Here is a 27,237-nt window from a genome sequence, read left to right on the forward strand (position 1 = left end):
CACAATGACATGTCTGAGGAGCTTAATGTATTTTGGGCTGCTCGGCCTCACATTTGTAAAATAAACTGAAAATATTGGGGTCCAAAGCTTCCCCTCAGCTTCTCAACCTATACTTCTCCCAGCCTTGAAACGAGAGAGTGTGTTAACCACTGGGCTGAATAAGCACTTTACCCGGTGATGATCACTCAGGAAATTTTCGTCTGTAAACCTGACCTGGAGTCATTTAGGAAACCAGCTATGAGACCTTCGTCTGGAAAACTCTGTCACTGTGATGGAATCAAAAGTGGGAACAAAGGTGCAAAGGGGCACAACTGGCTCCCAACTTAATGAAATACACAGCCATCTATGTCTGTGGGGGCAGATTTATTTCCTGCTAAAACATGTATTTCCTGTCTCATAAACACAACGCGAATACACCTTTTCAAACCCCCAAGGAGAGACAAAGGCAATGGGGTGGGGTGACACCAGCAGGATTAACTCACACTGGGCTCATTTTCATCCATGGAAGGTCACGTTTCTCACTCTAAATTTAGCATCTACCTACCTCACTCACAGCCCAGCTCCCAGTCTCTATTTTTAAATGATGATCCCGGTTTCTTAGCTCGGTAAACTGCCTTGTTTAAATATTCTTCTCATCTATTTTTTTCCTCCTCTGGGGAGCAAAGTATTTCCTGACATCTGTTTTGCATTTGTTTTTCTTTTAATTTCTGTGTATGCCTCTTTTTCCTATCATCTGCACTAAATTGAAAATAGCATGTTGGGCTGAAGGGGGTTTGGCCGTTTTAGAATAATATTATCTTTCACCTCAGGAAACTGCAAAAGGGCATTTGTGCTACCTGTGCATGGGTCATGTGGCCATTGTACTGCAGCCACCTCTGTGTAGAGGACAGATGGATACAAAGCTGTGTGTGTGCCTGAAACTCTCCCACCAAGCCATTTATAAGCCTGGAACACTTACTGAAATTGAATTACAGTTGCCCTTTGTTATGGACTGAACATTTGCATCCCCCGTAAATTCATATGTGAAGCCCTAACCCTTAACGTATTTGGAGATGGGGTCTTAGAGAGGTAATTAAGGTTCAGTGAGGTCAGAGGATGGAGTCCAGAACTCTCTCTCTCTCTCTCTCTCTCTCTCTCTCTCTCTCTCTCTCTCTCTCTCTCTCCTGTTTCCCCCTCTCTCCCTCTTTCTCTCCTATTGTGAGGACACAGCAATAAGACAGCTATCTATAAGCCAGGAGGAGAGCTCACACCAGAACCTGCCTGTGCTGGAACCTCAAATCTCCTACTTCCAGTCTCCAGGAAATTTGAGAAAATCAATTTCGGTTGTTTAAGCCATACAGTGTACATGCCGTAAACCTTTCCTAGAGTTGTGGATACCTATATTGATAGATTCCTATGGATTTCCTATGTTCTGGCAACTCATGACTAGAGCAAAAACTCTGTCTTTGCCATATGCAATAATGCTATGTAGGGCATATTTTTAGCATCTCCATTGTAAACTTTTTGGAGAATAAATAGAAATTAAATTATCTATAAGTCTACCATTTTAAGATAAATAACAAATATGTGTTGCTAAGATTATTTCCAGTATTTTTGTATTCATATCTATGCTTAAACTGAAGCATATATATTCTATTTTTTGCAAGTGTGCATATATGCATGTATCCTTATCATATATTCATGTGTATTATATATGAGTATATCTAGTGAATATGTATGCATATGTATGTATAGACTCTGAGTGATCTTATATCTGCATATATATGTGTATATATATATGCACATACACACCTATAAAATATTATATCTATAATCCTATGATACCAACAAATAATCCTGCCAACCTACATTCTTTATGATTTAGCATCTGGAGGATGATAAGTAAACAATTGGAAGTGGAGAAAAGGAGTTCTTGAGGAGTGTTGCTAAAAGTTAGAAAATGAATTCCCTTCAGTGTAACTTGAAAAAATGAAGGTAAAAATTAGAATTACTTTTTATTTGCTCTTGGCAGCTGAGCTCCTTTTTTGAAAGCCACTCCATGCAAAACCTATGCCATGTGGCTCCCTGCCTTATATTTAGGGTAATATAAAAATGTCAGCAAATAGGGCCAGTCAGTTCCATCAGCATGTGTCATTTTCCAAAGGACATCATAGTCCCCTCACTGATCTTCTCTTTAAGCAAAGTGTTTTATGAATAGGCACTTTTTAAACAGTAAAGAAATATACAAATATGAAATGTTGCTCGTAGTAATTGGGGGAACACTCAGAAGTCCAAGTAAAAAGTAGATGAAAGAGGAAAAGTGATGAAGATTTAGCTCTTCCTATTGCCTAATGCAATGAGAACCGCACTAAAAAAAAGTGAACAGAAAGGCCAATATGTTCATAAGAGACTCACCAGCAGCTCCAAGGGCAGCTGAGCTATGAGTCAGAGGGTGGCTCTGACCTCCCTGAGTGACCACTGGGCGTCCCTTCACATTCTCCTGTCTACTGGCTGCTTGCCATCTGCATTTTGAGATGTCCACAGAAGAGTGGGAAAATATTTTCTTCTCATTTCCAGCAGGAAATAATTTTGGTAAGTGACTGACTACTCTAAACAGTCCTCATTCTAGAATTCGCATTTACTTAGATGGTCATCTCCTTTTATAAAATAGAATATCTGGTTAGACTGTCCCACAAGTTCAATTCTCATGATCTTCCATGACCTTAGAAAGGAAAGAATGGGTTCAGAGTGTCTTGTTGGGATATGGTGTTCCTGGACTGTCCATCATGAACTGCTAAAATTACTGAGGTGGAGAATATCTTGGAATCTTTCCTAAAGGTACTTATTCTGTCCTTTTCAAAGTTCGATATGTGGCATTATGATGAAATGTTAAGGCATAAATAATGATTTTTAAACATCAATGAGAGATTTTTTTCCCAAATTACATGATTACATGATTCTTTTTTTTAAGGCACACAGGTATTGGGTTTCTTTACAAGTTACCTGAAAAATGACTTCCTGAAGCTGACCAAGTACACTGCTTCTTACTATTTTGCATCAATTTGAAAGGAGGTGGGGCCTCCAGATTGGGTGAGGAAGGGGAAAAGAAGCATGAGAATATGAGATCAAAGCAGGTACACTAAAGGAGAAAATGCTTTTTCTCTGTGGCTTTGAAAGTCTCTTTTTAAAGGGATCCCCTCCCCACCTACTTTGGGGTTTGGCATATGGTGTGTGGTACAGATGGATGCACAGTAATACAGCTGTTAAGTATCTGGCACTCTTGCTCTGCTTGTGTTCTCTGCCAGCTGGCCAGCAGCAGCCTGGGCTTGTGGAATGAGCTGATTCCTCCCAGCTGTTATGCAAGAGAAAGTAGGGAAATGTTGTTGTTCACCAATTTTCCTTCCAAGCCATTTTAGCTTAAGCTAAACAACAACGAGCAGGCTTCATCCACGTTACACGCACACGATTGTGCCCCTGAGATTCCCTTTGAATAAGGTTAAGAGATGGCAGAAGCACTCATTGCAGCGACCTGTGAGCAGTGCATGAAAGGAGAAATTTGAGTCCAGGGCAGCGGGATGTGTGGGGCATTCACAGTGCTGCCCGAGTACCACCAGCACCAGACTCAGCCCACGTAGACAGGTGGCCAGGAAATTCACCTCCTTTGTAGACATGAAGCTCCAACATGAGGAGATCACTTGACTCGGTAGTTTATTCGGCAATAAAAAATTTTAAAAAGCACAAAATAGTATTTACAGTAATAGTTAAAAAAAAAAAAAAAAAAAAAAAAAAGCTCAGAAAGTGAAATGAAATCCAGAAAGGAACCTGCCTGTTTTGAAAGACTGGAGGTATTAGGAGAGTCAATCCTATCTGCAAAGCCAGTGATGCAAGGAAAGGGTATGTGGCAAAGGCTTCCAGGAGAGTCTTCAGCCCATTCTCTTCCAAAGTGCACAGGTCACACCGCCTTTTAAAAATATAAGAAAACATTTTATATTTTCTCCATGAAGAGGAATGCATCTTGTCTGTAAATTTTTTTTAATGTTTTGAGTCCACATTTTTCTATTTAACAATGATTTGTTATCTAACTTGGAATGTGACACCGGAAGAGAAAATGGTCTGCTGTGGGACCCCTCCCCGCCCTACCCAGAAACTTACCAGAGACGCTTTCCCACTCCAGCCCCAAATCAGTCATCATGGAATACTGGCCCTTCTGCCTTGCTGACCCTGGCATTTCTATGAGGTGGGGAGGAAAACAGTTGACTGGAAAATGGGGTGTTTGCAAGATTCTCAGGGACAGGGCTGGGGTGCTGCCAGGGCTGGTATATGAACTGACTCCTTGGCTTCCGGGCAGGAGAAAAGAGGTAAACACGGGGTTACATGGACATAGTGCCTTTCTCAGAAAGGCACAGACCAACAAGAAATCCTCTTTTTTGCTCCCTATATTTGTTTTCTGAGATCTATACCATTTAAGCTCCCAAACTCAACATGCATGGCAAAAAAAAAAACAAACACACACACACACACACACACAAAAAAAATCATTGAGTCTTGAGCAAGTTCACCTGAGAAAAACAGAAGGCAGTATGGGGAGGCCTGCCATTACTAGAGAACTCAACAGGATTCCAGTGGTATATTGTGATTCATTAGCCCTCAATTTCTTGAGATTTGACAGGCCCTTTTATCTTTCCCCAAGTACAACAAGAAGCTATCATAAAACTTATATATGCTGTCCATGCCTGTGGAGAAGGCAGTGTTACCAGTGGCATAATTATTATAGAACTTGAAATGAAAAGCAGATAAGAAACAAATAGGTAATTTGCAAATATCAGGAGATAGTTGTTGAAAGAAAAAAAAAGAGTAAATGAATAAATGCTGATTTTCCTCTTAATATCGTAACTGTGAAAGTTTTCATTAAACAGAGTTGGAGGCAAGTTAACGAATATTTTTAAAGAGTATTTTTCTAAAACATCAAGGTGAAATTAAGGAACAGAATTTTTCATGTAATACACACTGTATTTCTGCAATTCATCTAGGACCCATGGATAAAACATGTTCAGACACTCTCTTTATCTCCCCTGGCTGCCAATTTTATCACAAGTGAAAGCAGTGCTTAGGAAATAACAGCACATTGGCTAATAAACACTGTCTGATTCCATGATTTATTTTCTTCAGAAGTTATAGCTGTGTTCAAAATGATACCCAGTGAAGTGTCAGACATTAATTTAAAACAATTTCAACAGGAAAATTTATCTGTGAACTTTGTGAAGCCACTACATTTTTTTTCCTTTTTATTTTTCCCTTCTATTGGCAGCAGCAATAGCAACAACCTACCTCACAAATACTCAACTAAACACATATGTTAACTACATATGTGTGTATAGTACTGTAGAAGGCAATATGGCAGGGTGGGGCATAAGACAGAGAAGGAAAAGAACAATCAATTTTAAGGAGCAGAGTCTACTATGATCATTTCAGAGCTAAATGCTTTCAATGCTCAAAGAACCTATTGATTGAAGTGAAGCTTTGGGGGCGTGGTGGGGATGAGAGAGGAGAGAAACCTCCATTAAGTCTTTCAGACTAGACAGGCTTAGATGAAGCAGAGTAGAAAGATGGGTCAAAGTGAGTTATTCTAGTTATGCCTCATGGCTAGTAAATTCATGGAAACATTGGAAGGAATAGGCCTGTCTTATTATTTTAGTGATAAGAAGAGAGTCATGGATATTCCCAAAGAAAGATTTCAAAAATTGAGTTACTTGGCTTAAGATATCATTCCTCATATAATGGTCAAATGTATACAGGCAATTGGACCAGATTGTGTTATTTCTATGACCTTGAAGGATTTGCAGATTATCATAGGCAGGTGGTCGGCAAACTCATTAGTCAACAGAGCCAAATATCAACAGTACAACAATTGAAATTTCTTTTGAGAGCCAAATTTTTTAAACTTAAACTTCTTCTAACTCCACTTCTTCAAAATAGACTTGCCCAGGCCATGGTATTTTGTGGAAGAGCCACACTCAAGGGGCCAAAGAGCTGCATGTGGCTCATGAGCCACAGTTCGCTGACCGCTGTCATAGACCATCAGTTAATCTCTTGCCTTCACAGGCACAATGTGCCTTCCCTTAAGATGTGTTTTGGTGACTTCTATTTCTCTACTGCCAGAACCCAGGAACAAATTGCCATGCTCTTACTCAAGAATAGTGGTCATAGAAGTAAACTTTATAATGTAGGAAACCTTGGGAAAAAAAGTAGAAGAGACCCAAATAATCTCCCAGACAGAAGGGAAATATGAGATGCTGAAAGAGCCTTTCACACATGCCTTCTTTCCAAATTTAAATTTACTTACTTTGAAAAACAAATTCTTAGTGCTTACTAAAACTAATCACTATTTGCCAAACTCATTGCAAACATCTCTCAATCCAGGAGTCCCTCTTTAAAAATACCTTAAGTGCTCTTTGAACTGAATATCATATATTACAAGAAAGTTGAGATTACTGGAATACTATGATGAAGCATATTAAGCAGTATTTCTAAAAAATAAATATATGTGAAACAAGCCATAAGAAATGAGCAGCCACTAATGAAATACACAGTTTTAAGAATGTCTTTCCTACTGTTTTGATTCACTATTAGTTCTCAGTAGTCTGTGAGTTGGCCAAATTCCTTAGCCAGTGTGGATGTGTTAATTGCAGATGGCACTCAGTCTGTTTTCCATCTCAAAGTTGTCTTCAAATTATTGATTTCACCTACTGAATTTTTGTCATTTCAGCACTTTCTCCTCCTAATTGCTATTTCACATATCCTTTATGTGCCAGGGAAAAAACAATCTTCTATAATATTAATGCCCTCCAAAAAATATTTGTCATGAAAAGATGGTGAAAAATATGTGAGAGAGCCCTCTTGGCCAGTGTGACTCAGTTGGATGAAACATCCTCTAGTGTACCCAAAGGGTCTCAGGTTTGATTCCCCTTCGGGGCACATATCCAAATTTCAGGTTCCATCCCTGGCCAGGGCACGTACAGAAAGTGGCAGGTTAATGTTTCTCTCTCACATCAATGTTTTTCTCTCTCTCCCTCCCTCTCCCTTCTTCTCTCTCTAAATCAATAGAAAGTATATCTTAGGGTAAGGATTAAAATGTGTGTGTGTGCACATGTGTGTGTGTGTGTGTGTGTGTGTACGTGTGTGTCAAATAGAGAGAGAGAGAGAGACAGAGAGAGAGAGAGAGAGAGAGAGAGAGAGATTTTATAGAGTTCTCTGACTTGGGCAAAGACAGAATAATTCCTGGGTGGAGTATTAACTGGAAAGATTCTCTAATCAAAGTCTTTCATACTATGATTATTATGATTGTTTTTTCTATCCATGCCAACTCTAACAATCCTTTTCTCCCACCACAGTATCTGGGGTTAAAAGAGAGGATTTTGCTACATCACTGGAATTTGTCTATGTATTTAACTATGCGAATTTCACCTAAATTTAATAAAAGCTATCTTTAATATCATTTATGTTCATTCATTCATTTCTTTCAACAAACATTTATTTGGCAGCCACTCTGTATCAGGCACTGTCCCTGGTGAGATAGCAATGAACCAAACAGACAAAAATCTCTGCTCTGATAGAACTTTATTTGACTGGAGAGAGACAGCAATAAGATGGAAAGTAATTGAATGATGTTTAGACACTCCTAAATGCTAAGGAGTAAAAATGAATATGAAATACCAAGATGGGGATTGAGATGACATTTTAGATAGAATGGCTTAAGGAATAAGAACAGAGAAAATGGGTAGTTGAGGATGACACTGGTATTTGGCCTGAGCAACTAAAAGAAGAGAATCCATTACCTAAAGGTTGGGTTGGCAGTGGGATCAAATATCAAAATACATCAGGAGGTTTTGGACTTGCTACCTATTTTCAGTATGAAAGTTAAGTAAGAATGTCAAAAAGTTGGCCTGGCCAGTGTTGCTCAGTGGTTGAGCATTGACTGATGAACCAGGAGGTCATGGTTTGATTCCTGGTCAGGGCACATACCTGAGTTGTGGGCTCGATCCCCAGTGGGTGGGGGTACGGGAGGCAGCCTATCAATGATTCTCTCTCATCATTGATGCGTCTGTCTCTTTTGCCCTCCCCCTTTCTCTGTGAAATCAATAAAAATATATTTGAAAAATAAAATCTAGTTGGACACTTGAGTCCAGAGGGAAAAGTCTGCATTAGAGAGATAAGTCTGGCAAACAACCCCTATATGATAGTTAGTCTTTAGTCTGGATAAGATCACCCAGGGCATGACCAGGAAGAAGAAGAGTACAAGGTCTGAGCCTTGTAGTGGTCAGAGAGATAGAGAAATCTTCAGAGGAGCCTGGGGAGAAGCAGCTGGGAAGTTGGGAGGAAACCGAGACAATAATGCATCCTGGAAACCAAGACAAGAAAATGTCTTGAGGCAGGGTATCATCTCTATCAAATGCTACTGAGGGAAAAGTAAGACAAGGAGTCAGACATGGTCATTGGTTTGCAACATGGAAATCAACGATGCCTTGAGGTGGATGGCAGTGGTAGAAACCAAATTGCAGTGAACTCAGAGTAAAGGGAAGAAATACATTGGCTTCTTAAGTACCAGGCATTTTCCTGCAAGCCTTTTTTATTGTGGGTTGGCAATAAAAACTCTTTTAAAAAAAAAAACCAAAGAAATAAATGAGTTGTTTTCTTGCAAGAATTTTTTAAAGACACAGGGACACTTGTTTAGCTGAGGTGTTACTTTGAGCAGCTTGGCAAATGTTGACTCATTTATATCAAAACTATGGCAAAGTTCCTTTAATCGGGATGTTCCAAAACAACACTCACATTAGCTTTCAATCCAAAAAGCTTGAGGCTTTTTTTTTTCTTGAAAATTGTAGTCTAGAGTATGATTACTAAGAAATACTGGAAAGCTGGCTTATTTTTTTTTAAGGAATAATCTCCTAAAAGCTTTTTCTTGTGTGTAAGTACCAAAATATCAAAGTCAACATTATTGTATTTATTTAATTAGTTAGTTAGTTTACATAGCCCTTCATGGAAAATATTTCTCAACCTTGGAGCAACTCAAATTCGTACTCTGGAAAAATAAAAGCTACATAATCCTCAAGCACTATAGACTCTATAGTATAGAGGGAAAAGTTAGAAAACATATTTTTAAAGTAATAGATATTAGCTCAATTATTAGCTTTTGTGCCAAAAGAAAGATAACATACCCTGAACTCTATATCTGGCAAGGGGACTCTCATCTTTGCCCTGTCATACAATTAAAGGAGTGATATTGCATTAAATATATTAATACAATCTCACTAGTGATGGCCATGACTGGCTTTCTGATAATAACTCATTCCCTTTCCAATGAATAAGAAGCACATGGGAGCATGCCAAAGTGCACTGCAATCAATTTCTGACTGCTAGAAAGGTTCTTTTGCATGGGAGGGCAGATGAAAACATGAGCTTTGCTGTAGAATTTTGATACATTTAAGAAATCATAGATCTGATGCTGGTTAACTCCTGAAACGCCAACCAATGTTATTAGAAGTTATGCATCAATATATGAAACAGGGTCCTCTATTCAATCATCATTTGAAATCCACATGGGCAACACCTTTGTAACTTGGATTGTCATCCATCAGCTCGACTGTGATCAAGGAGCCCCAATTCAACATTGAGTTTCTGAAGTCTAATATTTACCAAATGTGCAGCCTTGATCCCTTGCAATCCTCTTTACAAGTTAGAAAATGGAGACATTGGCTTCCTCACAGTCCTGAAGTGACGAGGGATTACAGCTGAACACATCTCCAAGTCTCCACAGTTGCCATTGATTTTCTTGTTCTATAAAGCTGCATCATGTTCTAAACCCCTTCAAGCAAAGCTAAGTCAGTTTGTTCATTTAATACTGTGGCACTTGCCTTAATTTGGGGGGAACCATTTTTTAAAAATATTTTTTTATTGATTTCAGAGAGGAAGGGAAAGAGAGAGAGAGAGAGAGAAACATCAATGATAAGAAAGAATCATTGATTGGCTGCCTCCTACACACCCAACACTGGGGATCTAGCCAGTAACCAGGGCATGTGCCCCGACCAAGAATCGAACCGTGACCTTGTGGTTCATAGGTTGACGCTCAACAACTGAGGCATGCCAGCTGGGTAGGGAGGTGGGGGGAGGTTTGAACCACTTCTAAAGGCATTTTACGATTAAAATTGACCTCATAATTAACTAAAAGTGATCATCTCAAATTTGCAACATTATTTAAAGTACAAAATTACCTCAATTTTTATTTATACTTTCAGAAATCTTAGAAACTTTAACATAGTCATAGACACTACATATTTTTCCATTAAAATGATAATTTGCTTAATGGAAAAGATTACACTTTGGGGCAGGATAAATAATATATAAACTAACTTTTCATGACTCAATGTAGGGTTTCCAAATTTAGCAAATTTATCCATGTGATATACTTATACTGAAAAGCTATTCGCTGTTTATCTTAAAGTCAAATTTAACTGGCTGTTCTGTCACTTCTCTGGCAACCCAGAACAGTATCACAAAAACAAGCAAAATACAGGAACAGCATTTATGTGATTCCTCTCTGGAATAGCAGAAGGAAAAAGCCTTCCTTTAACACAGCACTGATGCTTTTAAAACATGATACAAAACTGTTTCCAAGCTGCACTTAGAAGCAGCCGTTATCTAGAGTAGTGGTGCTCACCTGTGGCCTGGGATCACAGCATGTGTCACCTGCACATTGTTAGAAATGCATACTCTCAGGTCCCCGGAAACACTGAATCAGAAATCCTGGGGTGGGGCCAGCAATCTGTGTTTCCTCAACACCCATCCCACCCTCCAATTCTGATGCAGGTTCTCATTTGAGATCCACTATGTAGGGGACTGTTTTTACTTACATTAACATCTAAAATCAACCAGAGAACACTTATAAACTCAAGAAACTAGGTTTTGATTGGTGTTGGTTTGGGTTTTGGTTGTTTGTTTTTCATGATAGATTTACAGAACTTGCATTCTCTCTTAATTAAATAATCAGAATATAGACATGGGGAAGGAGGAGGGGCAAAGAGAAAGTAAGGATTTGACATCTTATTTTGTATAGTCCTTCATTGAAGAGTTGGTCTAAGATAGTGTCCTTGGCACAAAGATATTTATTGAGTACAACCTAAAGCCATTTAATCAAAGCAACTCCATTGTAAGGTCAGTTTTGCAGATAGCAGAGCCACCTTATCTAAACAGTGCTTGGTAATGGTTCCTAAGTAATATCAGGTAATGAACATTTTGAGGCTGCTGGTGAAATGCGGAATATAATGCTTTTGCTTTTCACACAGAAGTCTGGACCCAAGATGTAAACCAAGGGAGGTTGTAGCAAAGTACTTGTAAAGTGTCAAATGATCTATGAACTATAGTGCTATGCTTAAGAACATTTCACTTTGGGGGAGTTTAGTTGGATTCCATGTTATCTTAATTACATTAACAGGGAACCAGACATTCATGGGCTCAATATATATATTTCATGTAATCTAATGAAATTAAATTAGAGTTATATTACCTGATAACAAAAAGCTATCATCTAGCTGGTATCAATGATTTTTTAAATGTTTTGTTTACTATAAATTTTGTCTTGGTCTAAGGCAGTGGTCGGCAAACTCATTAGTCAACAGAGCCAAATATCAACAGTACAAAAATTGAAATTTCTTTTGAGAGCCAAATTTTTTAAACTTAAACTTCTTCTAATGCCACCTCTTCAAAATAGACTCGCCCAGGCTGTGGTATTTTGTGGAAGAGCCACACTCAAGGGGCCAAAGAGCCGCACGTGGCTTGCGAGCCGCAGTTTGCCGACCACTGGTCTAAGGCTTTTGATTAAATAAGCATATATCTTCTTTGTTTTTATAAATAAGCCAATGAGTATAAATTAGCTTTAATGTTATTAATCTTGATCCTTTTTGAGTTTTCTCTCTTAGATTCTAAATGGATAAAATAAGTAGTTAATATGTGATGTAACTGTCACCCTTTCCAATATAACATACCTTTATTCAAAGAGACTTCATTAAATGTTTAATTAGATATTTATAATTTTAAAGAGGCATCTGTATATATAAAAGGCTAATATGCAAATTGTCCCCACAGGAGTTCGACCAGGAGACTGGGAGTTCAATCGCTCGCTATGACATGTGCTGACCACCAGGGGGTAGCGTGGAACCAAGGAAGGCCCCGGCCAGCAGCCAGAAGGCTCCAATTGGCCCTGATCGCCAGCCAGGCCTAGGGACCCTACCTGTGCAAGAATTTTGTGCACTGGGCCTCTAGTAATATATAAAAAAGACAAATACAGATGTGTATAACTACATTTATAATATATATGTTTAAATATGTTGTATAAATTCCATATCTGTCAACATTTAATAAGTTTATAATCATCTAGATGATGTTGTCGTTCCTTATGCTAAGTACACAATGACCATATGAGCTATTTCATAAACATACTAGCTGCCAACACAGAAAGTCTTAAGAAAATGGATGAGTGCTATGATGTCATGGAAGCTTACTTACAAGACCTGATGACAAACATACTGAAGGATGAGTAATTCACACACAATGAAAATTTTTCCTAAAACCTAGTATGCAAACCTTACCCATAACAATTTGACTCAATAACTAATACACACTCTTGAACTAAACCCAAAGGGTATAGTATTTAACCTTGACAAATGGGCACCCACAGAAATTAGAAAATGATTCCCACAATTTGTAAATTTCTCCAGCAGAAACCAGTTCTAATAAAAAGTTTGTAAATCTTATCTGGCCCAGTGCCTTTAAGAATGTGAGTACACAATGAAACTTGGTTAATAGGACAGATGAGTCAATTATCAAGGCCTCAAATAAGCTAATCAGGTGCTGATGCATTTGCATTAAAAGGAGTTTGGGTTAATCTTATTGTGAAGCTTGAAAAGTTTGAAACATAGAATGGTGGCTACTGTACATAAACCTATTAATTTCACTCAGAAGAAAAAAGGAAGAAAACCAAACACTTCCGTTTAGTTATATGCTGACTTTCGCTTAAAATAACATGGAAAGTAATAAACTATATCTGTTTGAAAATACCATTTCCTAATTCTATCATTCCCCAAGGCAGAAACAGCTGTGACAAATAATTATCTTTGTGCTAGTCAAGTATGAAGATCCTAACATTGTTTTGAAAACTTATTCCAGCTAACCTCAAGGAGAGTTCTCCAAATTCCCTTGATTCTGAATACATTGCTTCTCTAAAGCAGAGGAGGAGAAAGTGTTCTAGAAGGCTCAAGTCATATTTGTTTCTTACAACTAGTTTCTTTGTGTCCAAAATATTTCATCTATCTGACAAATCAATTCATTAATATTTTTTATGGCCCAACAAGTCAAGACATGCTTTTGTGGGTAACATTAAAGCAAAAGAACTGGATTTATTTTATTAAATAAATGCTTCAGTATTTGCAAAAATTCGTTAGACCTAAAAATGCTTCTACCAAACAAATAAAACTAATATAAAACTAGAGAATCATAAAAAATGAAATCACTCCATATTAACTCTAATGTTTGATCCATGTTTAAGAAATTCTTCAGTTGAAATGTTCAGATTATGTAAATTGCTATTTCTTGCTAAATTGAACTGAAAAGCACAGATTGCATTTCTTTGATGATATAGGGTTTCTTTAGGTTTTCTTGTAGCCCTATTTTTGTAACCAACGTTCAGAGGCTACTGTGATAATTTGACTAAAAATGCTCACATGACTTAATTCTTCTATTTTACATGGCTAAGTACATTTTGAATGGTGAGCCATTTTGTTTTTGTTCAAGAGAAAATAGTTTGAATATGAAGACTGAACAGAAAATTGAATCTCAAGTTGTAAAATGTAGCATGAAATGCTATGAAATTAAGATGTAAAATCAACTCATCACAGATTTTGTAAGAAATTGGAAGGAAAATTGCTCAATTGGACTGAGCTTCTTTCTTCTTAAAGTTTATATGCCGGTGTATCAAGGAAGATATATATGTATAAGAGGAATAGTAATGTTTCTATGAGGAGGAAATCTGAGTCCAAAAGACAGTGGACCTGAGCACTCCTAGAACCAAATTTACATTCCTGAAAACTCTGGTTCTCTTCAATTCACTAAACCTGCTTTCAAGCCGCCACTCTGGGCAGGCAAATGTCCCAGTATGGCAAGAATTACAAAGAAGAAAAATGCTCTGGGATCTTACAGCCTGTTAAGGATCATAAACATATGAGACTTTGTGCCCAGGGTATTCAAGTGAGGAGGGCATAGTGTCCAGTGGAAGAGAAGGTAGCAAGTAAGATGAGCTCTACAATAAGAATATGGAAATTAAAATTTATATTAAAACAAAAGTAGGAAGAATATGAGCAATGACCTTTCTCATAGGCTGTCTGTAGAAAAGGGAGAGAAATAAACCAGAGAAAGTCATTTGGGTTTTAGTGTGGATGATGACAAAAGCCATTCAGAGGAATGTTAGGTATTATTAATATCTGTACTGTCAAAATCTTGCTTCTCAAATATAAGAATCACCTGGATATCTTGTCACAATGTGTTCAACCTGGGGTCTGGACTGAGAATCTGCATTTTTAAAGTTGCCAGAAGATATTGACAATGCTGATGGTTCACAGAACACACCTTGAGCACTGAAATATTAAAAACTTTTTTTTCAAATTTTTATTAAGGTATTATATGTGTACATATCTTACCATTGCCCCCCCCCCACCCCACTCCCATACATGCCCTCCCCCAATGTTTTGCATCTGTTGGTTACTCTTATATGCATGCATACAAGTCCTTCAGTTGATCTCTTATTTCCCCCACCTCTCCCTAACCTTACCGCTGTAATTAGACAGTCTGTTTGATGCTTTACTGCCTCTGTAACTATCTTTTGGTTCATCAGTTTATAATGTTTTTCATTATCACCAAAAAACTTTTAAAAAAACATACTTTTTTTGTATTATGTATCATAGGCGAAGTGATTGGGAATGGGGCAGAAATAGATTCAATGTGCATAAACATAGATGTAATGATAATAATAATGCCTTATATTTATTTTGTGTGTTATAGGATAACCCTTATGCTAAATGAAAGAAGCCAGTCATTAAAGACCACATGTTATATGATTAATTTATGTGAATTAGCCAGAATAGGCAAATTTTAATAAAGCTGAAACAAAGTGGTGTTTATAGGAATCAACAGAAAAAGCTTATGAATATATATATCACTGAGTGGTTAAGAAGACAGTCTTTATAATCAGATAGACTTGTTCAAGTCTTGTTTTGTCATTATTTGCTGAGTGACCATACATAAATGTGTCTGGGTGTATGTTTCATCTATAAGTAGGGAATATGAATGTGTACATCTCAAGATAGTCATAGGATTATATGTAATAGTGACTATAAAATGGAAAGCAAGACAAAATACTACTCAATAAATAGTAATTATAGGTATTAAGTTTCAAATTAATAAATGGTTATTTCCTGCATTCTGTAATTTTAAACATCTCTTCCATTTTTTTTATTTTTAAAAAATTTCATAAACTGAATCAACTTAAACTTGTAATGATCCTAACTTGGAGAAAATCCAGGTATACTAAATCTAGCTATGTCATCCAGGCATGACAAGTATCCTATTTTGTGCTTCCCATATTCTCCTTAAACCCTAAGTTAAGATTCCAAGAGTTTTACTTAGCATTTCCCAGTTCCTTTTTCCTCCACCATCCCAGTACCTCATTTTCATGAAGGTATAAAGATACACATGTAAAACTACAAATAGTTATCTGTATATTGACATAATGGTATTTGTATTGATAGAAACCTTTTCTTATGTATTGAGCCTCTCTCTCTCTCTCTCTCTCTCTCTCTCTCTCTCTCTCTCTCTCTCTTTTCCCAAAGCACTGAATCTTCAAAAACAGGGAGTGTATTTTCTGATACCATGAAACTTCTTACCATCACAGTAGACACTTTTGTATGAGAAGATTTATTGCTGCCCAACTGACTAGTTTGGAGTGAAGGCAACTTCCCCAGATGTGTTGGAAGAGTCTGGCCAGGCAAACGTTGATGCACATCTCCCACTACAGTAAGAGTCTCTTGGACTTCACTCTATACTAATACAACTGCACACTCAACTCATGTCAATGTGTCTAGTCATTTTCAATTTTTTCCTTCACATAATTATACACACATACACAAATATAAACTCTATTTTTTATTTATCATTTCCTGGTTCCCAAGAGTAGATTAATGCATACACTATAACAAAATAAAGTTAATATAGGTAATAAAAATAATCTAAAGGTAACATGAAAGGTTGAAAGGTAAAGTAGAACCTGGGGTAAAGTTAGATTCACAATGAGGCCATAGGTTCCTCTGCATCTTGCTGGAATTAAATAGCAAGCCTAGATCAAAGTGTTTTAGTATCAGAAAGAGAGGAAGAAATGATCAGATATAGGAGCTACAGTGTTTTTTTAAGTTATAAAGAAAGCAGGTGCTAAAAAAAAACAAACTCACAACTCTTCCAAATACTAAAAGCAGGAAGAAATTTCTCCTGTGGGTTTCATGTGATGAAGGTAATTCTAAGAGTAACACAATGAATTAAACAGGATGACATTATTTCAAAACTGGTGCTCATTAACTCATTTGAGAAATATACCAGCATGTTATAATAAAGGCAATGGTCTAAGGGAAATAAAGCACTCATGTACCTATATTGTCTCCTTCTTTTCTAGTATAAGTCATTCACCTCTTCGACAATGTACATGACAGCTTATGATATATGAATGAAAGATATCTTAAGTGCAGAAATAAATGCAGTTGAATTATATTGCCACATGCTACATCCTTGCATTCTCTTTTTCATTATATCAAAAAAGGTGTTTTTTCAAGCACTTAATCTTTATTTTGGTTTTCTTTAAAAACATTTTATTCATCAGTAGATATGTTTTTTAAAATATCTTCCATTAAGGAAAGATTGCATTGATTTTTCTCCTTTAACATACAAAAAATACCATCAAGCTGACCTAATGCATTTCGTACTGGATTCATGGAAGTACAATAAAAAGGGAATTCAGGGAACAGATTCTAAATTAATTGGCAATTTGAACTTTGAATGATCATTGCTTTGTGCCTGTTTGAGAAACATGATTGCTGGATTTAGAGATGGATAAAGACAAACTACTCTGCTCTGACAAACCATTCTTCTGAGAAAATTGAACTGTTCTTTTTCCAACAGGGTAATGATACCTAGTCCATCGAGATGTAAAAACTCTATAAAAAGGCCTCTTTACAAAGCACTTCGGTCAGCCGGTTAAAGAAAGTGAGCAGGGTTCTTAATGGAAGATAAACGGTTGCCCTATAGGGTTTTATCTGTCATACTAATCTCAAAAAGCATCTCATATAAAACTAGAGTTAAAAAGACTGTCAAGCCCTAACCGGTTTGGCTCAGTGGATAGAGAGCATCGACCTGCAGACTGAAGGGTCCCGGGTTCGATTCCGGTCAAGGGCATGTACCTTGGTTGCAGGCACATCCCCAGTAGGAAGTGTACATGAGGCAGCTGATCGATGTTTCTCTCTCATCAATGTTTCTAACTCTCTATCCCTCTCCCTTCCTCTCTGTAAAAAATCAATAAAATATATTTTTAAAAAAAAGACTGTCAAGGCAGGCTGTACCACTCCATAAACGAAAACCCAGTGCTTAGTGCCCAAGCCCTGCACATGTGAAATGTTTAAAATATTTGGAAGAAAGCTTTGCCCTCCACATTAGTCTAGGCATACTCAGTGAACCCAATGTGAGATAATCCAAAACAATTCAGGTTCAACAAAGGTTGGGAAAATATTGTAGTAGACATAAAGCTTTGATGGAGAACTGCTTTGATCTGAAGATTATAAAATACACAGTTTCTAATCTGACAAATTTTGAGCTGCAAAGCATAGTATCTAAACATTCCTCTTTTGTCATAACAGTTTAATCCCTTAAGAATGTGATTTAAACCACTGGGGGAGCAAAGGTCACCATGCGATTTGTATGAAAGAGGAAAACTGCCTCAGACACCTTGATAGAAGTATGTGGGGGTCATTCAATTATAAAACAGAATGCTTACTATTGGCCCTGCCAGGTCACCTTCAGTTCAAGGCGTGCCAAGTGCCCATTTCTTTTCAATGCAATTAGGTATAAGATGAAACAAGTCTCTCTCTCTCTCTCTCTCTCTCTCTCTCTCTCTCTCTCTCTCTCTCCCTCCCTCCCTCCCTCCCTCCCACTTCTTTTATCTTTATCTCTACCCTTCTATTTCTTTGTTTCTTTTATTGGAAGATTTAAATTTCCTCGATGGTATAAAACTAGTGCCTGTAGATTCCCCAAACTACAACTAAACTCTTAATAAAAATACTACAGACTTGTAATTGCAGGGTTTCCATACATAATAGGTTTAACCAAAAATGCATATGTAATATTTTAATCATATTGCCCCAAATTAAACACAGGAATGGCCATCAGTAATGACAAAACAGAAACATTTGTTTTTCATGTAGGGCCAAATGAAATTTAAAATACTTGGTGTTGCCAAATATACTTGCTCATTTCCTCTAATAGAAGGAGTCTTAAGCCTGTAAACACATGAAGACAAAAGCATATTAACCATAGTTACCTAACTCTCTCAAACTACCAAGCCATATAGAACTGTGGTCCAAGTATGCTAAATATGTGACTATCTGCTCATTGATCACTAGGAACTTGAGTATAATTGATGCATCCCTATGTGATAAATGTTCCTTTGATATTTTAATAGAAATAGATTATCAATAATGTGCTCATTAGGGCAGAAGGAGCATGATAGAAGTGCTCTTTGGTATTTAAACTTAAAGTCATATGTTACACCTCTCATCTACCTATCACTTTTGATACGAAAATGGGGTCTGGGGGTGGAAAAGGTTGGCTTCAGCAGAAAGATTTGGAGCTTCATTCAGTAAATGTTTTTTCCCTATCCCCTCAACTCCAGATGGTTTGGAAAGCCTGGAAAACATGCATTCTATTTCTCCCAGAAATGCAGAGTTAGGAGGAATTTGCATACATAAATCTGCTCCAAGTAGCCAGATTTATGTATGTAGATGTCTATATGCTTCAGGAAACAGCTATTCTTTTCTTAAATATTTTATAAATGAATTAACCTATAAACTGAGCTTGCCAGATGACTAGTTCAGCATCTATTTTTCAGGAATAGTGCCAGAAAACACTGATATATATATATATATATATATATATATATATATATATATATATATATATATATATATATATATATGAATGAATGAATCTGAAGGCCCTGTGTTGCAAATCACCTTGAAATTTCATGTAGATACCCAGGCCTCCCTGAAGGTCCAAGCCCTTCATTAGGCAGAACCAGAGAGGTTCAGAGGTCCATGAAAAATCTTAAAAGAATTTTGTACTGAATTCCATCCCCACAGTGAGTCTGAGCACAGAGTTGATTTCAAGGCAGAACATCTGAGAGCCTCATAACAAAAGCTGGAAAGAACCTACACCTCCCAGAAGGCAAGGTAAGGCCTGAGGGTCACCTGTGCCAACCCCAAGCAGAGCTGACTTCCCATACCGTGCAATTGCTCACTCACACTGATTAAATGTTCTGGGACTCTTGCAGAAACACAGTCTCTGCCCTCACAGAGCCCATGGTCCCTTTCAGTAGGCCCTACTTGTCAGTTCTAGTCCTGGTGGGCTGAGCCAATTCTTGCCCAGGGCCTGGTCTTCTCTATGGGTCACATGTGTTTGTAATTCTGGTTGAAATTTTGGTAGGAGTGGCAAGAGCTGTTCATTTTTTTCATTCATCATGGGAGCGAGCATGAAATTGGGATGCCATTATTTGAATATGATGTAGTGTTTATGTAAGAAAGAATAAAAATAGCCTTTAGTGGAACTTGCCTGTCACAACTTGGTTGGTGTTCTCTTATCAGAACCACATAGGCTCCTATAGTAAATGGTTTTCAATCTTTATCCTATTAGTTGTCTTCTTGCTTTCTTCTATTTAAAAAAGAAACATTTTGAAAGAATAGATTTGTTTAAATGCGTGGAACCAGAGATTAATATGTTAGAATACTTGGCTGAAATATTCATCAGGTGACCAGCTATTATTTTAAGAATTCGAGGAGGACTGGTGAAGAGCTGGAGGACTTAAAAAGGGCAAATGTAGTGTCTATATTTAAAAATAGGATGAGCAATGATCCTGGAACTACAGGCGTCAGCTTATTTTTCTTACCTAGAAAAACCAGAACAAATCATCCAAAAATCAATTTGCAAGCTCCGAGGAAAGCACATAGTGTTAGACAATAATTCACATACCGTCGTGAAGCAAAATGTTGTCAAAGTTTTATAATTTCTTCCTATGATGATGGCCTGGTAAATTAGAGGGCAGATATGGCATCATATTTCTTCACTAATAAAGTTTTATTGTCTCCTATCACATTTCCATGTAATCTGAGTCAATATGAACTAGGACTGGAGGTCATAATAAAGGTACATGGGCACAGACATAATTGTGGTGTTTCAATGAAATATTAATCAGTGAATAATTACATTTCCATTTTATAACTTAATAAAATGCGATTTTGTAAGCAGCCCACTTGGGATCTGGTATGATTTAATATTTTCAACTTTACCACATAGATAATAGAGTATACACTTATTAATCAAACCAACAATAATCTAAGAGATGTAATTATCACTTTTGGCAATAGTATGAGAATTCAAAATAACATTGAAATAATAAACACAGTAAAGTTTAGCAGCAAAGGAAAAGGTACAAGGATATATATTTTTTGCTTGCTGAACATCAAGAAAAGAAATCTACAAAGAAAGGACGACAGTGGAATTTCCAAGTATAAATACAAATATTTTTAAAATATCTAAGATTTGAACTGGAATACATGTGGATAATTATTCGATAAAATAATCATTATAGAAACAGATTTGGGGGCCAAAAGCATTTTTAAGTGATCAGAATTGTTATTTACCTTTACAAATAATTATGGAACTAAAAAGGCTTCCAACAACATGACAGAGGGTTGCAGTTACCTGGCACCTGATTCAGCAGGTATTCAGCAGCAGAATGAGAGCCCTCATGGATGGGAAGTGGGTCTTATTCATTACGATGGCTTCCCCAGGGGACAGCATGTGGTTCTTGCCTGGCAGATCCTCAGTGAACATGACAGGATTGGACCGAAGGCCTCCCAGCTCAGAGAGTTTGAACACATAAGCCATGCTTCTCCGTGCTAAGGTGCCAGTCCAAAACCGCTACCTGTCTTTAACTAGACAGGTACTCAAATTGAAAGTAACCATTTAGAAATGTTTAGAACATGTTGAAAGAGTGATTTTATGTCATCAAATCCAGAAATAAAAAAGTGAGGCTTTTATTTTATATACTTTAAAAAAATATTTCTAGTGCTTTACTTCTTTTGTATTTTACAAATAGAAAGTTTTGCCATGAGTTGAAAATGTGCAAATCTGGCTTCTCACCACAAATAGTCTGAGGAAATTTGATATAGGGCACATAGAAAGATTCAAAGTTATGAATATGGTTCATATGTAAGAAATATAAGACCAATAAATCTATGGCCATAAAACAATCTCTTTAAATATCTTTGTTTTGTGATGCAAGCTTTCTAATTCTTCAGGATCCTTTTTAAAGTATCATCTTTTCTTCTAGAACACTTAAAGCAAACATATCTATTTTAGTGTTAATAGTCATGTTAATAATGCTTTTCAAATTCCTCATTTTAATAGATGATTTATTAAACTATCAAGCAATTCTGGTCCTGGTATTGTTTACTTCTAAGGTCAGTGCAGAATCAGTTGCTAGGTGCTATCTGTGATCAAAAGCCTTGAATCCACACAGATTGCCTATTTGTTTCCCCTTATCTATAGCCCTATCACTCCATCACAGAACACAGTTAAAATGGTCTGACAGAGGAACTAGAGTGATGCTTCACACCTTATTTCTCGAGGCCTGATTGGCACCCTCTTTTATCTATCAAGGGGGGCACTTTTCATCAAAATTCACATCTTCTACATGTCACTTTACAATAATACATAATGAAAGGTTTTCCACATACTAGAGATAATGAAAGAACTATATTTAAAAAAACACCCGAAGGTTAATAGCCTGATGGACAAAAGTTCAGCTCATCTTTCCCTCCCACCATTTTCATAACACTCTTTCCTGTGACATTCTCAGAGGATGACAAGGGGACACATAACAATAGTGATTTAACATGAAAATTGTATTAGTTTTGCTAATTGAAATATGCACACACCAACCTAAATGAACCACATGGATGGCCAGGAATTTGTCAGTAGGACACTGTTTATAACACTGCTTTATAGACTTTGTTGAGGTGGATCCCTTCTTCTCTGTTAAGACCAGTCCTGATGAGTTTTTCAGTGACCATCCACAGAACAGTCCTGTAGGTCCCACTATCTGAAGAACAGAATACTGTCCTAATCAAGAGCCAGGACCTCATTCACCTCTAACTCCTGTCTGGCTACTTTAGAGTGGACCATTTGGTTCTATTTCAAAGGCTCAAGACAAGAAGACTTACCCAACACCTGCAGCCCGATATTCAAGGGCCTTGTCATTGTTTAACTGTAGTACTCAGGTATCTCCCTCCAGTCTACCCAAATACCTAAAAACCGCTGTGTTCAACCTCCTGGAATGCCTTTAGCTCTAACACCATTATCAGCCTTCACCAATGACATCCTACCCATCCATCAAGGCTCACCAACCTCATGTCTTCTATGAAGCATTCCTGGTGAAGGCCAGGGCAAGTCAAAGTCCCTTGACTTTTCCCACAATGTTGTGCTTACATATTTCTGTAGTGTTGTTCAGTTCTTGTTTACCTCCATGACCCCACAACAAACTCAGCTCCTCCACAAGCTAGAGCAGCGATTTTCAACCCATGTGCCTCAAGAATTTTTAAAACATGCAATACCTGATTATTTAGTCAGGGGCACTAATCTCTTTTCCCTTAGATTGTCAAATAGAAAAATGACAAGAGCCAGCACAACAATAGCTGTCTAATGAGAATGCTTTGTCTTGTATCATAAATATAAAGGCCGTATAATAGAGTTCCATCTTATTGTTCACAAAACATAATAAGGTTGTGTTTGATTGGTTAATTCTTGGTATCAGAAATCCTTATATACAAGTACAGGCACCTGATATTTTAGAAGTCACTTTGGAGCAAAAAGGGTAGATAATTACTATTATTACTTTCATTGTAAATCAATCAAAATTATACCTATTTTTTGTCAGATTGGCAAAAAACATATATTTTGGTGTGCAGCAGAATTTTAGTAATTAGTTTATATGTGTCATGGGATGCAAAAGGCTGAAAATCGCAGGGCTAGAACAATGTCTCATCTTCGTCTTCACAGTGACGGGCACTCACAAATGCTGATGAGGGCATGTGCCTTCACTCTCTTTGACCACAGTCTCTTTAGTTTCTGGGCTTGGACACATCAGATAAAGTTGCCTGTGAGTCATCAACCTCTATAAAGGAATTCCATCAGAACCTGAGGGACAACCAACTGCCCCATGTCCCACATTCCTACCATCCTTTCCTATTTACCACAATGTAACTGTCACTGCTCATTAGTTCTCTCCTGAGACAGCCACTTAAGCTGTCACTCTTCAATTCTCTGTGATTTCTCTTTGCTGTTATCCTCTCATAGATGCCCTCCCTTCCCAGAGTTCCTATTGCCTCCTCTAGAATTCTTCCCTGTATCATTTTCTTCATGGCCGTAACCAGAAACAGCATCTCTCATAGCCCATCAAGGAATGAAGCAATGAGGTAAATATTTTATCTGATATTACCCCTATACTCTTCCTCCTTTTTTTATCATGTAATATTTCTGTTCACTCAAAGGTCCTGACATGCCTCTATGTTAAAGTCATCTTCAAAGCTCCTGATTGTCTATCCAGTTATTGATGGTTTTGTCATAAGGGCGACAGTGTTATGCTATACCCTAACTTCCACCAGCATCATGAAGCTCTTTGATATCCATGAGGAGTTTCCTACATGGTCAATTACAATGACCTTCATTTCCTTTCAGACTCATTTATCTGCTGGTGGCAAATTCCAGCAGGTCATAATTATGCAAGAAGTTCACCAGAAGACTCATGGACATCTTCAGCAGGGCTGAAATCTGCATATTATTGCCTGCTGCCAGATAGCTGAGGGCAGTTCCCCCAACCTGATGGTCCTTTATTGTTTACCAAGCCTTACCTTTGATATGTATACCTGCTTTGCTAAAGGGCAAAATGTGGGAATAAAAAGCCGTGTGTCCAGACATTTGGAGAGCCCACTTCACTAGAAAGTGGAGCCTCCCCTGGCTCCCCATCCCTCCCAAATTTATATTTCTTGTCTAGTCTCTCTAGTATATCCATTTACGTTGCAGCACCTTCTCCAGATTCCTGAACCCTAGCTGTGAAACAGACTGTAGCATTTATCATCACTCACAACCAGAGTTTGCAACATCTTATCACCCAGAACCTCTTTACGTCATATTCTCAACTCTGGTGTTTCAGTCTCTGACCAACAGCCTCCTGATCTATCAATTTTCACTTCCTTGTAACCACTCTATCTTCTCCTGAGCCTCCATGCTCTGCATGCCATCATTTTCTTGTCATTTATTGGATTCTCTCACCTGGACCTACTCCTCCACCTGGCTTAATCTCTGTGCATGATCTCCTAAACTACATTCTCGCCAGAAGCCTTAGTTTTCTTGACCATCCACTTCTATCTGCAGACCCTTCCAATAAAATCAAAATTCTAGTTCAGCCCTAACTGGTTTTGCTCAGTGGATAGAGCATCAGCCTGCGGACTGAAGAGTCCCAGGTTTGATTCCCATCACGGGCATGTGCCTTGGTTGCGGGCACATCCCCAGTGAGGGGTGTGCAGAAGGCAGCTGATCGATGTTTCTCTCTCATCAATGTTTCTAACTCTCTATCCTTCTCCCTTCCTCTCTGTAAAAAATCAATAAAATATATTTAAAAAAACAAAAACAAAATTCTAGTTCATCCAGATTCCTAAAGCAAAGCACCTGGAGCCAAGTGATCCATGCTTTGAGAAACAAAAGTAAAAATTTTAAGAAGGTCCCACCAATATGACATCATATGTTCACCAAGCATGTGCTAGCAATCTATTTTGTGTGGAAGTCTGGGCAATGCAGGGCACACCCACTGCTTCTCATTAACCCTTTCATGTCCTTTTCTGGGCCTTTATTTTCTCAGAAAGATTATGTGGGGATTAAAACACATGAATCTTTTAAAATATATTCTTTCTATCTTTCTGTACATACCCTTTTGGCAATACAGCTCTTATTTTTAAATAAAATCTTATTGAGTAACCCCCAAGTATAAAAACATAGATGAAAGTGATAAAAATGGGACCTTTAGGTAGATACATTTTAATTGTTTGGCAAAAATAAATGTTTAATGTTCATTGCCACAGAAACACCTGTGTGTAGCCCAAGGTGCTACACCTTTGGGGTACAGCTTCATTATAAAATAAAAATGCAAATTTTACAGGAGTATATTTAATATAGCTACATATATATATATAGTATACATATATACAAACGTATATATGTATGTATACACACATATATGTGTATATACACAGATATATTCTTGAATAAATGTATAGCATATTTCAGGAGGAACAGATATAAAACTTAATATTGATTTCCAGCAAAGACTGAGAATAGTATATGAGGAAGAAAGCTTATTCTTCAATACAATTAAATTTATCTTTTTACCATACATATGTGTTATTTTCATCATCCTATCTAATAAAGAGGAAATATGCTAATTGACCCTCACACCATCACAAAGATGGCAGTGCCCATGGCCAATAAGGAGAGAATATGCTAATTGACTGTGACTCCCTCAAAGATAGCGGCGCCCACAGCCACAAGATGGCAGCACCCAGTCCCCTCAGCCACACCAGGGCTGCAGGCACGTGGCAAGGCCAGGCCCACCCTGCACACCTGCCTCCAGAGTCCCCCAGTCCCCTCAGCCCCCCAGCCACTCAGGGCCAGCCTGAGGCACAAGCAAGCCTCAAATGGCAGCTGCCCAGCCACCCAGGGCCACCCGAGGCTCAGGTAACCAGGGCTGGCCAAGGCTTGTGCTGCCGGCAGTGGCAGCAGCAGATGGGGCGTTGCCTTCCCCTGATCACTGGGTCACCTCCTGCCCCTAACGGCTCCCGGACTGTGAGAGGGGGTAGGCTGGGCTGAGGGACCTTCCCTCTAGTGCATGAATTTTCATGCACTGGGCCTCTAGTTTTAAATAAAAGGAAATCACCAGACTTAAAGTATTATAAAGTACCTTTCAGCTCTAAGGTTCTGTGATTTTTGCTTCCTGTAACACAGGAATCAATCTCCCTCCTTTTCAAGTAGCTGCACATATCAAATATTACTTGTGAAAAGGACTGCTCTTAATATCAACAGAGTTGTTTCTAGAAAGGGATTCTCCATCAGAACCTGTTAGGGTTGAACTGTGTCTCCCTTGAAAAGACATGTTGAAGTCCTATGCCCCAGTACTTCAGAAAGTACCTGATTTGGAATTAATGTCATTGCAGTTTTAGTTATCTTAAGATGAGGTCCTACTGCAGTAGGGTGGGTCCCTAATCCAATATGACTGGTGTTCTTATAAGAAAAAGAGGGACACAGAGGAAATACTGGCCATGTCAGGACACAGAGATCCAGGGAGAACACCATGTGAGGACAGAGGAGAGATTGGGTGATGCAGCTACAAGCCAAGGAATGTCAAGGATTGGTGGCCATTACCAGAAGCTGAGAAGAGGCAAAGAAAAATTTTACTCAGAACCCTTAGAAGGAACCAACTCTGCCAAGATTTTGATTTGGGGAGAGCCTCTAGCACTCTAAGAAAATAAATTCCTGTTGTTTTAATTCACCCAGTGTGTGATACTTTGTTACTGCAACTCTAGGAATCCAATATATAATCCTACTCTATCAATAGCATAGCTCCATATCTTTAATATTTCCCACTTGGCTGCCCACTCTAACCACACGCTGAACAGTTATCATGACACTTATAAAGAAGACATAGTAAGCGGTCTTTTGTTTCAGTGACCCTTAGATTCAAATTCAAGAGGAAGGGTTAAACTTGAGAACCAAATACTTTTAAGTCTGGTATTG

The sequence above is a fragment of the Plecotus auritus genome (assembly GCF_963455305.1).
Source record: "Plecotus auritus genome assembly, chromosome: 3".
Classification (NCBI taxonomy): Eukaryota; Metazoa; Chordata; class Mammalia; order Chiroptera; family Vespertilionidae; genus Plecotus; species Plecotus auritus.